The 15,842-nt window shown below is 39.5% G+C and overlaps 1 pseudogene; it reads left to right on the top strand.

Moving 5' to 3' along the window:
- The first annotated feature begins 3,486 nt into the window (after positions 1-3,486).
- Positions 3,487-12,893, top strand: LOC131230933 (uncharacterized; annotated as a pseudogene).
- The last annotated feature ends 2,949 nt before the right edge of the window (positions 12,894-15,842 follow it).

Here is a 15,842-nt window from a genome sequence, read left to right as displayed (position 1 = left end):
GCTCGATGACGACGTCCAGGGATGACCTCCTAGCTAGAAGTCAAGTTTTGGTTCAGAAAAGTGGCCCGATAGTCAAGAAAAGCCCACCATGGGATCTCATGATTGTGGCCCACTCGTCGGATTGGTTTTATATTTTAAGTTTTGCTTATTGTTATTATTTAGAACATCGTGAATGCTTTAGATTTCCTTGTTTGGTTTTTATTTTAGTTTACTTCATCGCTAAGTAATAGGTGTCGCACATGGTGCGAGTTTTTGGGTATAGAGTTCTCCCTATAAATAGGCACCCCTTGTAGTTCTTTTCATTCATTGAAGTTAATAAAAAATTCCTGCTTTATTTTTTTGCTCTCTTCGTGAGTTGTGGAAGAATTCAAAAGTGGGTGTGAAGCCCTCCCTTTTCGAAGGGCTAACTACCGTGGTGCGAAGCCACATCGATCCTAATTCACCCCCATCTTCCATCATCTTTTTGTTTCCATCTTCCCCCACCATCCGTACTTCGAATTTGTCCTTTTGTTGCATCAAATTTCTTCATTACAGCAGGTTTCTAGATTTCGGCCCGTAGGCGAGCTGAAACTTCGGCGCAGCACCACGCACAAACCGTACATCGGATTGAGCTGAGATTTGGGGGTTTTGGAGTCCATCCCTGGCCGACCAGGGCCAAGGTGGCTTTTTTCTGAATAGTGGGCCCCACACGTGCGGCCGGGATCACACGCACGTCCGGGGCCATTGTTGTTGTCCACACGCGGGATCATCTTTTGGCTTAGGTTTTTATCCTCTCATAACCATTTTTCATGAATCCTAACCCTAAATTAAATAATCCCTAATTGATTTGCCCATTTTTATCACCTTAGGTTTCCTTGAATTGAAATTAGGGAATCCCTTGGATTAGGGACTGATTTTTATGCATGAGTAGTTGATTTTATTTCCCTTTGACATCATTTGGTTTATAATTTTTATTGGTCCAGTCCTAGCCTGTGTCGGCTTGGACCCGCATAGATTCCCATTTTTAATTGAATGTTTGGATTTTCATGTGGGACGTGGAATTTGTGTGATTGTTTCTGAGTTGGTAGGATCTAAGCCTGAAATCTTGCAGATCATATTTAATTTTCCATGTCCTGCTTCAGTTACTCAATCTCATTCTACTTTCTTGAGTACAGTATCTAATGATCAAGAACCAAAGACTTTTCGAGAAGCTAATTCCAATCCAGATTGGAAAAATGCTATGAAAGAAGAATTGCAGGCACTTGATGAGAATAAAACGTGGGACATTGTTAGATTGCCTCCAGGAAAGAAAACAGTTGGGTGTCGTTGGGTATGTAAAATAAAATATAAGAGCGATGGAACCGTGGAACAACATAAGGCGAGACCGGTTGCTAAAGGATTTACTCAAACTTATGGAGAAGATTATAAAGAGACATTTGCACCCTTTGCAAAGATGAACATATTTCGAGTTCTTATATCCCTGGCAATAAATCAGGATTGGAAATTATTCCAAATGGATGTAAAAAATGCATTCCTGCATGGTGACATAGAAGAAATTTATATGAGTGTACCACCTGGTCAGTCACAAGAATCCAAACTTGGTTTAGTGGGCAAACTGAAAAAGGCTATATGTGGGCTTAAACAGTCACCACAAGCTTGGTATGCTAAGCTCAGTTCTGTCCTCATGATTAATGGCCTACATAGGAGTGTTGCAGATCCTTCTCTATTTGTTAAGAAAGGTATTTCAGGTACCATTATTGTTTTGGTGTATGTTGATGATATAGTGATCACAGGCGATAATCAATATGAAATATCAAAGCTCAAGACTCTTTTACTTAAGCAATTTGCTATCAAAGACTTGGGAGTTTTAAAGTATTTTCTTGGATTAGAAATTGCCTATTGAAAAAAGGGCATATTTCTTAATCAACGAAAGTATGTGTTGGACTTGTTATAGGAAACTAGAAAATTGGGAGTAAGACCGTCAAACACTCCTACTGACAGTGGCAGTAAGCTTGGTGATGATGGTGAATTATTTTTTGATATTGGTCAATTTCAAAGATTAGTTGGTAGACTAATTTATTTAACTATTACTCGGCTAGATATCTCATATGTAGTTAGTTTGGTCAGTAGATTTATGCATGCACCAAGAGTTAATCACATGAATGCTGTCAACAGAATTTTGCAATATTTGAAGGGTTCTCCAGGAAGAGGTATATGGATGCGTAAAAATGGACACAGTTTCATTATTGCTTATACTGATGCCGATTGGGTTGGGTGTCTAGTTGATTGAAGATCTATAACAGGGTATTGTACATTTGTTGGAGGCAACTTGGTAACATGGAAGAGTAAGAAACAAAATGTTGTTGCGTGCGTGATCAAGTGCAGAAGTAGAATATCGAGCAATGGCTTCAACCACTAGTGAAGTTATTTGGCTTCAGGCCTTACTGCAGGATTTGGGTTTTGGTTCATCTCAATCAACAAAAATGTTCTGTGACAATCAAGTTGCAATGCACATTACTTCAAATCCAGTTTATCACGAGCGGACTAAACATATTGAGGTGGATTGTCACTTCGTTCGAGAAAATGTACAAGCCAATGTTATTTGTACTCTTTTTGTTCGTGGCGACCAACAGTTAGCAGATATTTTCACCAAGGGACTACCTGCTACCAAGTTTTAAGAGATATTGTCCAAGTTGGGCTCTATCGATATTTTTGCCCCAACTTGAGGGGGAGTGTTGGTCGAGAAGAGAGATTTATGGTGGATTTTTTCTTTTTATGGATTGATTTGATTCTCTGCAAATATCTCCATTTCTAAAATAGGTTGCTCCATTATTAGCATCCTATGTCCATTGTAATTATATATTGCTGTTGTAATCTCTATTGAGACCATGAAAAATAATATCTCCCATGCACGTAGGATTGCTACACTGGCGACCGAAGCACGTAAATCCGTGTGTTTTTTCTTCTTTGCCATATTTTTTTCTTCTTTGCAATATGGTATTAGAGCGGAAGGTCCTATGTTCGAATCTCGAGAGTAGCAAATATGTCTCGCTAATATATTATTCTCCCACGGGGGGTTAGGAAAATCAGGTCCGGCCCAAGGACTGAGAAATCAAGCCTGGCCTATTTATGGTGTGAGTGTCCCTCCACCCTTGTTAGTATGTTCCCATGCGGAGTTCCCACCTTGCACGTGCAGGGTGTTGGACTGATAAAGTCCCTTGATGTAAATTGATATACCACACTCTGACAGCTTAAACTTTTAGAGTAAATGGTTGTTTGACAATCGGAGATCGCCATTTAAAAAAAAAATAAAATTAAATCCTTTCTTCATGGATCTCAGATACTCTGTGAAAAAGCGCGAAATGCCGCTAGATTTCAGATCCAATGGCATTTTCGTGTAGAAGGGGTGGCTTGGAGGAGTTAGATGGGAGTTAGGTTTTAGGTCGTTGATTTTTTTTTTTCCTTTGATTTTTTAATAGATTTGATCGCCTTCACTCCGATTCAGCGATGAATCGTAGTTTTAGGGCAGTGGAGTTGCATACGAAAGGCTCCCTGTAGCAGAGGCAAGGGAGGAATCTTGGAACGGTGATGAAGGAGAAGGAAGAGGAGCTCGCTTTGTTTCTGGAGATGCGGAAACGGGAGGAGCAGAACAGCCTCTTGCTTCTTCACAGCCCGGATGATTTCGATCCTCCTTTAGGTGCGCCTTCGAGTGACTTGCTATTGTGATTTCAGATTTTTTAATTATTTAGTTCTACTTCTCTGGTGTCTTTTTTGGCCTAGAATTGCTGAGAAGCTTGTATTTTTAAATTTGTTATATGAGTCGAATCTCAGATAGCGAATATTTTGGTTTACTGGATGGCGATAATTTGAGACGCTATATATTTCAAAAATAAAATAATAATAATAATAAATAAATAAAAATAAATTGAGATACTATTAGAGTTATACTTGTGATGGCACTGCTGCAATTCCTTCGTTATTTGGAAATTCTGGTGTTATATGATGTTTGGCTGTTCTTCTTTTGCTCACCCCACACATTTAGAGCTGGATTCCACCTTTCAGTGATCCAAATGGTCCATATAGTGGGTTCCCTTAGATCAGCCATGTTGGAAGTAAAAAAAAACTCCATTGGGTGATGTTCGATGTTTGATTTGTGACCTACAAATGGATGGTTTGCCCAATCATCTTTATTCAACTGCAAAATTCCACTGATCCTGTGGTAAGATTCTATGAGTGGGGAGTTTTGGGGGCATGATTCATTCATAATAGGGCCCACCAGATGAACGGCCTGGATCATGGAAGTGGGCCCACCTTTAGGTTTCTGGCTGAACCATAACCATTTTTGTTTACTTGGGCAAGCATTATATGTTTCCTCTCAGGTATTTCCAACAATTTTGACATATCTGATGATGATGGATGATATAGCAACCCTGTAAAGTTGTAGCAGTTGTGCCAAGTAGATTTTAGTCTGTTTCTCTCATTTGTTTTGAACTTACCGATATTCAAATGAATCTTAAAATTTGGTTTATTTTGTCCCATTTCCCTTTTTTTCTTTTTCATACTATGATTGTGGAAATTTCTTTCTCATATGATATCTGGACAAAAACAAGAGTATCCTTGTAAAACTAGAGTTTATTATTGTCTTTTTGTTATTTCGCCCTTGTTTCTAGCTTTCTGATATTTCTTCACCACAGGATCTAAACCTGGGAGTCCTCCCATATTCAAGATAGTGTCATCCACACATTGCAAGACTGCTTCTGATGATTTTCTAAATTCTGAAGGAGAGAAAAATGATTACGACTTGTAATATGGAAACATCTCATTTATTTGAGCATTTTTTTTCTTGTCAATTAGCAGTAGATTTTATTTAGTTCTCCCCATGTTATTAAATGAGATGCTAAAGTAGTGGGTCTCCTCGATAACAAAAATTGCCTCCACAGTTCAAAATCCCTGGAATTCTCCCTACTAAACATAGTTTAAGCATTGATAACAACCTTTTGTGGAAGATTTCCTTTTTTCAAAGGCATTTGTGGAAGATTTGCTGAACCCAACTAACCACCTTTTGGGGAAGATATGTTGAGAATCAATTCTAAGAGTTCCAAGTAGGTAGGGTGAATGATTACGTGATTCTATGATGTGGTGGGTCAGGAGTTAAAAGTCTGGTAGTTCCCATGTTCTGGGTTTGTAATGTGACTTTGGCATGGTTGTAGGCGACATGAGTGTTTTGTGCAGTTATAGAGCGGTTTTGTGTTGGGAAGAGAAGTTTTTTTTTTTTTTTTTTGTGGGAATAGAAGTTTGTTAAAAGGAAAGGCAATTTATCATTTTAAATGTCTCAAGGATCCAAGGTATTCCGTAACGGTAACTGTGGTCATAACGGCCACCGCCTTTACCTTTATGATATGGGTTATAACGGCTGTTACGGCTCCCATAAGAGCTGTTACGGTTTCTTTTTTCCTTTTCTTTTTTTAATTGAAAAAAAAAAAAAAACCTCAAAAAACCTATATATGCCCTGTAACATTAGAAAAAAAAACCTGCATCTACCCCGTAACAAATCATTACGGGGCTGTTACGGCCTTTACAGGGGGCGTAATGGGCCGTTAATGGAAGTTACTGGTCATTTTTTCCATAATGGTTGTTACAGACGTTATGAGCCCGTAACATGTAACCTTATCTCAGCTAACGTGTAACCTTACATAATTACGAAGTTTTTCAGAACCCCCCACACTGTTACATTAATCAGCTAGTTTAATCTATTCTCTCTTATTTCATCAGAAATCACAAACTGCATGCAATGTAGAGAAATATAGAGCAAACTAACTACTGACCAGGTTCGCATGGGTATCTGCTTATGTAGGAGAAAATAGAAATAGTGTGTGCTGCTGTGCCAAATGGCTAGGTTGAAGCAACACACTCAACAAACACAGACACTCTTTGTCTACATTCCTTGCTCAGGGTCAGGGGTTCTAGGGAGGCTATCCTCTCTGTGACTTTCTCCTCAAGGGGTAATACCCCTGCCACTCCTTTCAAAGGTAGACAAGGGCTTTAGAATACTCTGGGGATTCCTATTGCGTTCCCTTTCAAAGGAGGGAAGGTATCTCCTGAGGCACAATGGACTCCGGAATGCGTCCAATGTTAGGAGAAGGGCCACCAACAGGAAGCTCCCTTGAGATTCTTTGGTGCTCGCAATAAGTATGCTCACAACAGAATATTCTTGGAATGAATTTTGTCCGTAGTAAGTAGAGAGGTTTCCTCTTTGAATATGACATTGGGTGGGAGACTGTCCCATAGACCATTAGCTTCTGCATAATGATCTACATGGGATACCCCATAGGGATCATGGTAACACCATGGACAACAAAGTGACATGGGATACCGAAGGGTTCATGGCAACTCTGTGAACAGCAAAGTGATGGGGCCAACCCTATGGGTTCATGGCAACTCTGTGAACAGCAAAGTGATGGGGCCAACCCTATGGGTTCATGGAAACACCATGATATCAATGTTATAACACAATGATACCATGGACCCGCCCACCTATCTGGGATCGTCCCTGTTAATACCTTAGAAGAGGCACAATAACTCATTGTGCATCCTTCTTTGTGTTTGTAACCAAATCAATTGTGGTTGCATCTGGCAGCAATGAGACCAACAATTATTTATTTTGTTATTATTATTATTATTATTATTATTATTTTGAAGGCAATGAGACTAACAATGGGGTTATCCCCTAGAGTCAATGGTCTTGCTATGGGCTTTTCCGATTAATGAGGGGATACTCCACCAGACTCAGGGCCGCATTGTGAACCTATTTGATTAAACATAGGGATATTCCATGGGTTCATGTTCACACTGTGGACTTGGCTAGGTCCATGATGATACACTCCATGGGGTTCATGGCAATACCATGAACTTCAAGCTTTAACACCATAGATCTCTCCATATCTTGTGGCTATAAGATTTATCCAGTACCCTAAAGAGATGAACTTGATGCCTAAAACAGCTCATGAGATGCTCTCACAGTGAACATTACATGTAGATGAAAATGAAGGGTATTTTCATATAAAAATGTAATTAATGACTTGTGGTATATCATGGCCAGTTATGATACTGCAGATCAATGAAACCCCTCCAAAGGGAGAAATTCGAATTACATGCTAGCTTCCTCTTCCTTTTTGTGATGATCCATTTTGTAGAGCAAGAAGACACTGAAATTTTGGTCACAGGTATCAGCTATGTGGGATACTCTTGCAAGTTGCAAAGTTGTTTAAAAATGAGGGCTCTGAAATCTTGGGTGTTCTGCCTGTCAGAGTTGTTCTGATGGAGCTTGATGAACATGGAGATGCTAAGTTCTCTCTTGGCTATGGCAGAGATACCGATGAGTTTGATGGTGTTGGATACAACTGTTACGGTTGTAGTATCTATATGTGTTGTCAACAGGAGCAAAAATTCCTCTCTTGGAGCATGTATTAGTCAGATCCAAATGCTTTGAAATTGAAACTTATTGACTGTCACATAAATTTGTAATTGACATTGTGTTGGGCATGGCATACAAATTTATGAAACATATTGCTGGGCTAAAATTTGAGCCATTTCTGGGTGAGATATGTCATCAAGAAGATTTTTTTCATCCATGGTTGTCTGAAGGGGGAGGCAGATTAGCAGGGGACGTTAGGAGGAAAAGTGTATGTGGTGTGCCTTTCAAAAAAAGAAAAAAATGTTAGTGGTGTGTACTATGTGATTCTATGGCATGCTAACTCTTTTTTTTTAAAAAAAAAAAAAGCGATTTCTTTCTAAAGACTGTGTTTTTTTTTTTTTTGTTTTTTTTTTTTAATTTTAAATTTGGTAACAAGGAAAATGTAATTTGTAGCCTTTCCGTGCTTCTTTAATAATTATCCTTTAAAAAAAAAAAAGGGGGAAATATTCACAACAATGAAAAACGAGATGACAATCCATCACGGCATTAGACAATTATGGGACTTTGCTTTGTCATACTTGATAATATGTTAATATCACTTCTTAATCATATGGTATTTTTTCTGCTTTTGCTCCTGTGGATACTGTTATGAAGTTGATTGAGCAATCAAAGTTCAATTTATTTCTTAAAGCAGAAGAATTTTTTCCTTTTCAAAGATTTAGTTCATTTATGTTGTGGTTACCTGTTCTTTTTTTGTCCATAACATTTATGCTCATAAAGAATACATCTGAATATCTTCTCTAACTGTATGGGTCATATATAGAGATTTTGTTTTTGGCTCATGTTTGATTTTTCTTCTCTTTGCAGGCTTCTCACACCACCTGGTACCCCTCTTTTCCCTTCTCTGGAAATGGAGTCACACAAATCCCCTGTCAGCCAGACTGGGACTCCCAAAGCTCGTCCCACTGCACTGAAGTCTAGGTGAGCACTCTAAGTGTAACTTTCATTGCTTTGTATTGGTCCTTGTAATCTAAATTCTTATTGCTGTTATTGGAGTGCCCTGTATCTGTTAGACATCATATCCCCTTCAAAGCATAGATGCAAGCCATTTTTCCAGGTCATTTCTGGATTTGTTTAATTTTAGAGTTTTAGTGCAACTGTTTCTCGTGCTGCTAATTTGTCCTGAAAACCTTAAGAGTTTAACACTTTGATATATTATATGGAATTAACACTATTTATGCCTGCATTTTTTGAACGTCCTTTTTTCTAGGTTTGGTAATGCAATAGGACAAAGCTGTACAATTGTATTTCCAGTAATATAAAAGTATGCACTTACAAAGGAAGGTTAGTTTTAACCATCAATTTCCTTATCATGTGGTGAAAAAATTAGCTGCGGAAAAACTCAATATTTGTGTTGAGCCACTGATTCAAACAAATGGAACTAAATAGTATTTGGAAAATTACCAAATCTTTTTTTATGTTTGCGAGGAAGAGTTTTTTTTTGGCCAGCATAGGTACTTTCTATTATCCACTTTCAAAGTTATTTGTGGGTTTCCTTACCTTACCATTATAATAAGGTTTTATATGCTTTTCTGACTATAATCTTAGTAAAAGGCACCATTTAGAGAAAAAAGAAAAAAAGAGGACAAAACAAGAGAGAAAAAAGAGAGAAAATTCTAGTTAATTGCACCATCCCTGTTTTATGAGTGGACGTTTCAAAGATATTCGCACAATTTGTGTTGGCACTACTTGAGTTCTTATTCTTTCTTTTGCATCCGTTACGAAATATTTAATATGAAGTACTGAATTCTGATGAATGATATCCTCATATTTATTCTACATGTTTCAAGTAGAGTCAGATTTGTAGCTTCTTATGTCTAACGCAATGGGTTAGGTGTTCAATATTCATTAGTTTATTTAATGAATAAGAGGGAAGGAGAGCTCATTTTACGCCACAAATGTTTGAGGCTTTTGTCAACAATGTTAAGATAATTTGTTTGATTTGGTCAAAGTATCAATGAGAAACTGGTTTACAATGTTCCCTATTATATGCTAGCAGTACTTTTTTTGTGTTTTTTTTTTTTCTTTTTTGTTTTTTTCTTTTTTTTTTTTCTTTTCAGTGAACTGGTTGCTTCTCAGTCTGACTGTTTTAGCTTGATGGCAATCCTCGCATACAGGCTATAATGCTACATAATATCTCTATATATTTTTGTAAGGTGTCATACAAATGGTCGGTCTGAATGTTTATACGGTATTGTTCAGGCTTTCAATTTGTATGAGTGGGAGGTTCAGTGATCCAGGTATGGCGCATGCACCATGAATTTCCCAGATGAATCGAATCCTAATCCTTCAATAGGTGGCCAATTAGGTGGTGTAAAATACATCAACAGTTCACATTCAACAAAGAAAATGCCGAATATTTTATTATACCTACAATCTTGAAAGCTCAGGGAGTTTGGGTGCATTGACCATTATAGTGAGCCCCATCATGTCAACCGTTTTGGATCACGTAGCTGTGGTAGGCCCCATTCAATTTCATATTAATTGAATAATCAGACGTACTATATAAACTATCAGTCCAAGTAATGGATAATGTCTCTCTGTTTCTTTAGTTTTGTTCTCTGTTTTAAAATTTGCAGATCAATCCTGCATTGCTTGCAGTTGTCTTGTATTCTGTCTTACCTTATACATGTGCCCACCTTCCACCCACCCAATTGGTGGGCCCTGGGATGTGCACCCCTTGCAATCTAGAATTTTGAGGGGTATTTTCAGGATAGTAAGTGTGATAACCTTTTTTTATTAGATTTGGTTAACATATATAAAATCTAGTGAAAAAAGTGGGTTTGGTGTGTCATATTAATATTTTGACTAGCCACGTGAATATCTGGTTTTTATGTGCATGCTTTAACTTTTCATTATTGCCATTAATCGTTTTGAAGTGTAGCCACTAACCACAACTTTGCTAAAAAGGATATTGGAGCAAAAACAAAGCAATAGAAGAAATTGAGAGAGAGGGAGGGAGGGAGGGAGAGAGAGAGAGAGAGAGAGAGAGAGAGAGCCTGTGAAAATCAAGGGCCTGACATAACTGATGGTTGTAGTGGATTTCCCACCAAAGTCAGCTCCATTTGCTTGCACACATATACATCATGGTGGGGCCCACCACAACCAGCTCCATTTGTCCGCACGAAACAGTTTCCTGCGGCACAGCTTCACAACTTGCCATTGTGATCCATGAATCCAGCCAGTGGATCTTATTTCTTTCAACATAATGTTCAGTTTTGCCACACACACACACACACACAATTCTCTCTGCTTACCCTCAGATATCTCAGATTCCATGTATCTGTTCTTTTGATGAACTAAATTAACAATTTTTTTTTGAAAACCAACTACATGGGTATCTGTTCTTTTGATGAGCTGAATTTAGACTTTTTTTTTTTTTTTTTTGAAAACCAACAACACTTTTCTTTCCCATGAATCTGAAAGTTGAGTTACTTTCCTTTCTTTCCTCCTTTTAAATGGAAATAAGTTGAATAGTTTCACTTAATGTGATTGGTCATCTGTCATTTTTGAGTGTGTCGAGTACATGATTGCGTAATGGTTCAGCATCAGGACTGATATTGTGAAGAGATCATTTTGTTATCTTAGATTTGACAGAACTGCTCCCTAACAGTCGCTGACACCTCAAGTTCTGTTGTTAGTGAAGTAATGATTTCATTATTTTCAGACACTGGATTTCGGATGGTTCAGATGAATGATTTTTCTTTCTTTTTGGGAGGACCTCTGATCGTAATAGATAGCCACCATGCTGATATATGCTTTTTTGTCTCTCTTGTATATTCTGTGTGCAGCTAGCGAATCCTCAGATGGAACCTGTTTCTAGGGGAAACATGGTATCTAGGCAACAATTGTTGTCCTCTGGCTTGAACCATTCCAACGTGGGAACGCGCCGGCCCTCATCTTCAGGAGGTCTAGGTTCTGCTGCATCTCGGCCTTCCACACCAATTGGACGCCCCACATTACCTGCCACAGCCAAGCCTTCCAGACCTTCCACACCTACGTCAAGGGCCACCTTACCCTCATTGAAGCCTGTGGTCCCTTCAGCAAGATCATCAACACCTTCTGCAAGGTCTTCTACACCAACAACACGACCCTCTGTGCCAGCATCCAAGTCACAATAGAGGTCGGCCACACCCATAGGACGGCCACCAACCCCATCCACTGCACCTAGCAGTTCTGTCCCACCTGGACAGTCTTCTTCTGTTACCAAGTCAGCCCCTGCAACATCAAGAAATCCAGTTCCATCATGCGGCACTTCTCCGACAGTAAAATCAAGGCCATGGAAGCCTTCGAAGATTCCAGGTTTCTCACTTGATGCTCCCCCAAATTTAAGGACCAATGTCTGAAAAGCCAACATCAGCTTCTAGGGGCAGACCTGGAGCACTCAGTGCTCAATCTTCTTCTGTCGAGGCCAATTCAAATGGTAGACCAAGACGACAGTCATGCTCTCCCTTGAGAGGAAGCGCTCTGAATGGCAGCATGCACAATAGCAGAGGCTCTATTCCACTAGTGAGCCGATCACACTCCAACAACACCGATGGCGTGAACCCAGTTCTTATTGGAACCAAGATGGTTGAAAGGGTAATAAGCATGCGGAGGTTAGCCCCCCCAAAGCAAGATGACCATCAATCTTCCAATAATAACCATGCAGGGAAATTGCAACCATCTCCAGAGAGCACAGGCTTTGGAAGAAATCTTTCAAAGAAATCTTTAGATATGGCTATGAGGCACATGGTATGTCCTCTACTTTTGTTGCTTGCCCAAATTTCGTTTTTAGAATCCCTCTAATACTTTTTTTTCTTCTTTTTCCTTCAGAAAATTTGTATGAACTTTTTGTGGTTCTCTACATTTTAATCCAGGGATTCCTTGTTGAGCAGGATATCAAGCAAAGTATTTCAGGTACTCTACGCCCATCAATGACAAACATCCCGGCGTCTTCTATGTACAGCGTGAGGTAAGGTTCTGCAAGAAGCAGGGTAGTTAGTGTTTCGGACTCACCAATTGCCACAAGCAGTAATGCCAGTTCTGAGCAGAGCATAAATAACAATGTCCTCTGTTTGGATGGTAGTGAAATTGAAGATTATGATCTCGGCAGTGAGCTTGGCAGGTGAACTGTGAGGTCCGCTTCATTGATCTTGTACACTATGTGGAGTACCCATACATTGGTTTTTACGTGCACAATCTAGAAGCAGAAGTTTAGCATATAGATGATCCTGCAATTAGCGGATGGGATCAGGATTTTTAGGCTCTATAGAGTTCTTTGATCTTTATCAGAGAAGTGGGATTGGGAGGCTATTTTCTTCTTGTTTTTTGTTGCATTAGCAAAAACCAGTAATTAGGCACCGACTATACATTTTCTTCAAACTATGACTAATAGGGAACTTACATGCAGGCTTAAAATGCTGTTAACTTCAAAATACCTGGAAGCTACTTTTCTTCTTACCGTGTCTTTTTTTTTTTTTTTTAAATGGTGGGGCCCTTGTATTGGTTGAAATCTTACCATTCGTGTGACTGATTCAAATCTGGAAATCGTGGATGGGGATTGGAAGAGGTAACACTTTGAGCCCATGGCGTGCAATACAGATTTCACATTACGAATTTGCACACTGCAAGAATGGGCCTTCTATTAATGCTATTTTAGGAGGGTGGACCGGGTCTTTCTCCATCTTTGGTGCATGGTCCACGCAGGAGAAGTCCTTCATTCCTGCATGTGGATTTTCCCACATGGAGACGTCTCCCGTCCAAATTCCAATATTCACGATTGGTGTGCAAATGATTGTTTAAGCCGGTATCATTCAACGGTTTAAGAATGTGTGACTTGACCATCTGGGCATTTCTCATGCCTTCCGTACAGCTCGTCTACCTGTATCCCACTTTTGGATGGGTCATAACCCAAAAAACACAGGATTTAGGATTGTCTACTGATCTTTTTCCTTCTCTTAACCGTTTATATATGGACTAACGTATGGAAACGGTTGAGATCTTCCATTCTGGAAGATTTCCAGGGCATCCCCCATCTACATTCTCTTGTTCAGACCAACGGTTTGGGTTACTAAATACATAATCTACACGTACAGTTTTTGGAAACTACACATAGCTGATGAATATGATCTTAGTTTCTATTATTTTCTATAGGATCCCCAATCCGAGGATGTGCATTGGTCATCAGTCTGTATTAATGTGATTATAGTTCGGTGATCCTATGTTTGGTCTAGTGGGCCTTCGTGTAAATGTCCCATGTCCCAGAAAATCCTCCAGAAAAGACAATGCTAATCCTTCATTAGTGGCCTGCAAATACAAATACATGGTTAAGAGAAAGAATACATCAATACCAACGACCCACATTCAGCTGAGAAAAGGCTAAAGATTTGATGGTTAGGATCTCCCAATCTGAGAGATTTTGGAGCGTCCTCAGTCCATAGCAAGACCCATCTGAGATTGGCCATGATCAAGCGCATATATGTTTGATAATTGATATTCAAGCAGATAGTGACCTTGATAATTGATATTCAAGCAGATAGTGGCCTTGATCAAGCGTGTATGTTCGATAATTGATATGCAAGCAAATTGTGCGCAGATTGTGATGGTTGGTACTCGTGCACTTAGATTTGTACATGTGACATGCATGTAACTTGGATAAAACGGTCTATATTTTACTACCCAATCCCAAACCAGATTGAGCGATCCTAAGGGCTTGTTTGGACAGGCAAATCCCATGGGATTGGATTGTATTTTGGTGGATTGCACCCTTTTCAAGAAATTAATGACTGCGTCAGTGGATTGCTATATCCAGCGAGTCACCTGTTGGGATGTTTGGACGGGCGGACGGGATTTGCCCTATCCAGCCCCTGTCGTGTTTGGACGGGTATGGGATTGCAACATATCTCATATGATACACCAGAATCGTTCCCATTGGTGTGACCAATAAAAATCTTTGATCAGATTCATATTTAGTATTTATGGTTTAAATACGGGTTTGCACCTGATAAACGGAGTAGATTTACATAAATATATACAGTGGGCTTCACATGGTTTTTATATCATCAGCCAGAACAGGAGTGCGCATCTCCGCGTGATTTTGCATGTAGCAGCGAAATAACCCGGTCCCACCTCCGCGTGATTTCGCATGTAGCAGCGAAATACCCCCGTCCCACGAGAAATCCAGAAAGGAAATCCCAAACCCAGCATGAAATCCCGTCCGAATTCACCCCCCAATCCCATCTTTCTTCACTCCTGCGCCACCCAAACATACCTCAATACCTGGATTCAAAAAACCTATCCACCCCAATCCCTTCCAATCCCATCCAATAAGCCCGGCCAAACAGGCCCTTAACCACCGATCAGTATACATGTTTGTTTGGTTGTGACTGTTAACCATTTTTATCTTTTTACCGTCCATCATGTCCACTCAACCATTCAAGACGTCCGTTTTTACTGCAATTACTGATTTGTGATGCGTCTAAACTGGGGCCCACAATAAATTTGAGTTACGTATATGCCACGTGTACAATTTAGAGGTGCATGAGCACGAACCATCTCAATTTTCTCTGAGAAATTTGCGACTGTACGACCCATTTATGGCCCATTTAGGAAATTACGCCCACCTCATTTTCCTTTGCGAGAATACGCCCGAGCTGTACGGAAAGCTTGCCAAAGGTCGAAAATGCCCCCTGCTTGTTCCTTCAAGTGGACATGTGGCGCTCGAAGACAAGCGCTGACACTCCTCGAACTCCGAGTTGTACGAACGGTTCAAGAGATATCAGAGTTACATGGGCCCCACAGTTACGTACTTATTATATCCACAACGTTCATCCTTAGTTCGAGATCATTTCGGAGCATTATCAAAAAAAAAAAAATCCTATCCAAAGATCAATTGGACCACACCACAAAGAGCAACAATTGGACCACACCACAAAGAGCAACGGAAAATTGATTTTAACCGTTAAAAATTTTGTAGGGCCCACCATAACATTTATTTTCCATCCAATATATTCATAATGTCACAAAGACCTGGATGAAGAGGAAAAACAAATTTTGTAATGATCCAAAACTTCTAAGACCCCTAAAAGGGTTTCAATGGTAGACGTTCAATCTTCCACTGCCTTTTACAGTGTAGTCCACTTGATAGCTAAATCTGTCTTATTTTTCTTCCCAAGCGTTAGTACGAGTTCGCAAAATAGATGGACGGTTTAGATATAACACATACCTCATAAAAGGACCCACAAAGGCGGTGGGGATTACAACAAGGAAAAAAAAGAGCTGGTATCTTTGGCTACGGATTATAACCGTAGCGATAACCGCAGCCAATGCTTTTTCAATATGTCCTCTACTATACATCGAAGGTCTTTCGATATATACTTCGATATATCGAATGTATTTCGATTAATCG

This window comes from Magnolia sinica, chromosome 17 (genome assembly GCF_029962835.1).
Source record: "Magnolia sinica isolate HGM2019 chromosome 17, MsV1, whole genome shotgun sequence".
Taxonomy (NCBI): domain Eukaryota; kingdom Viridiplantae; phylum Streptophyta; class Magnoliopsida; order Magnoliales; family Magnoliaceae; genus Magnolia; species Magnolia sinica.
This window is presented reverse-complemented; position numbering and strand designations above follow the sequence as displayed.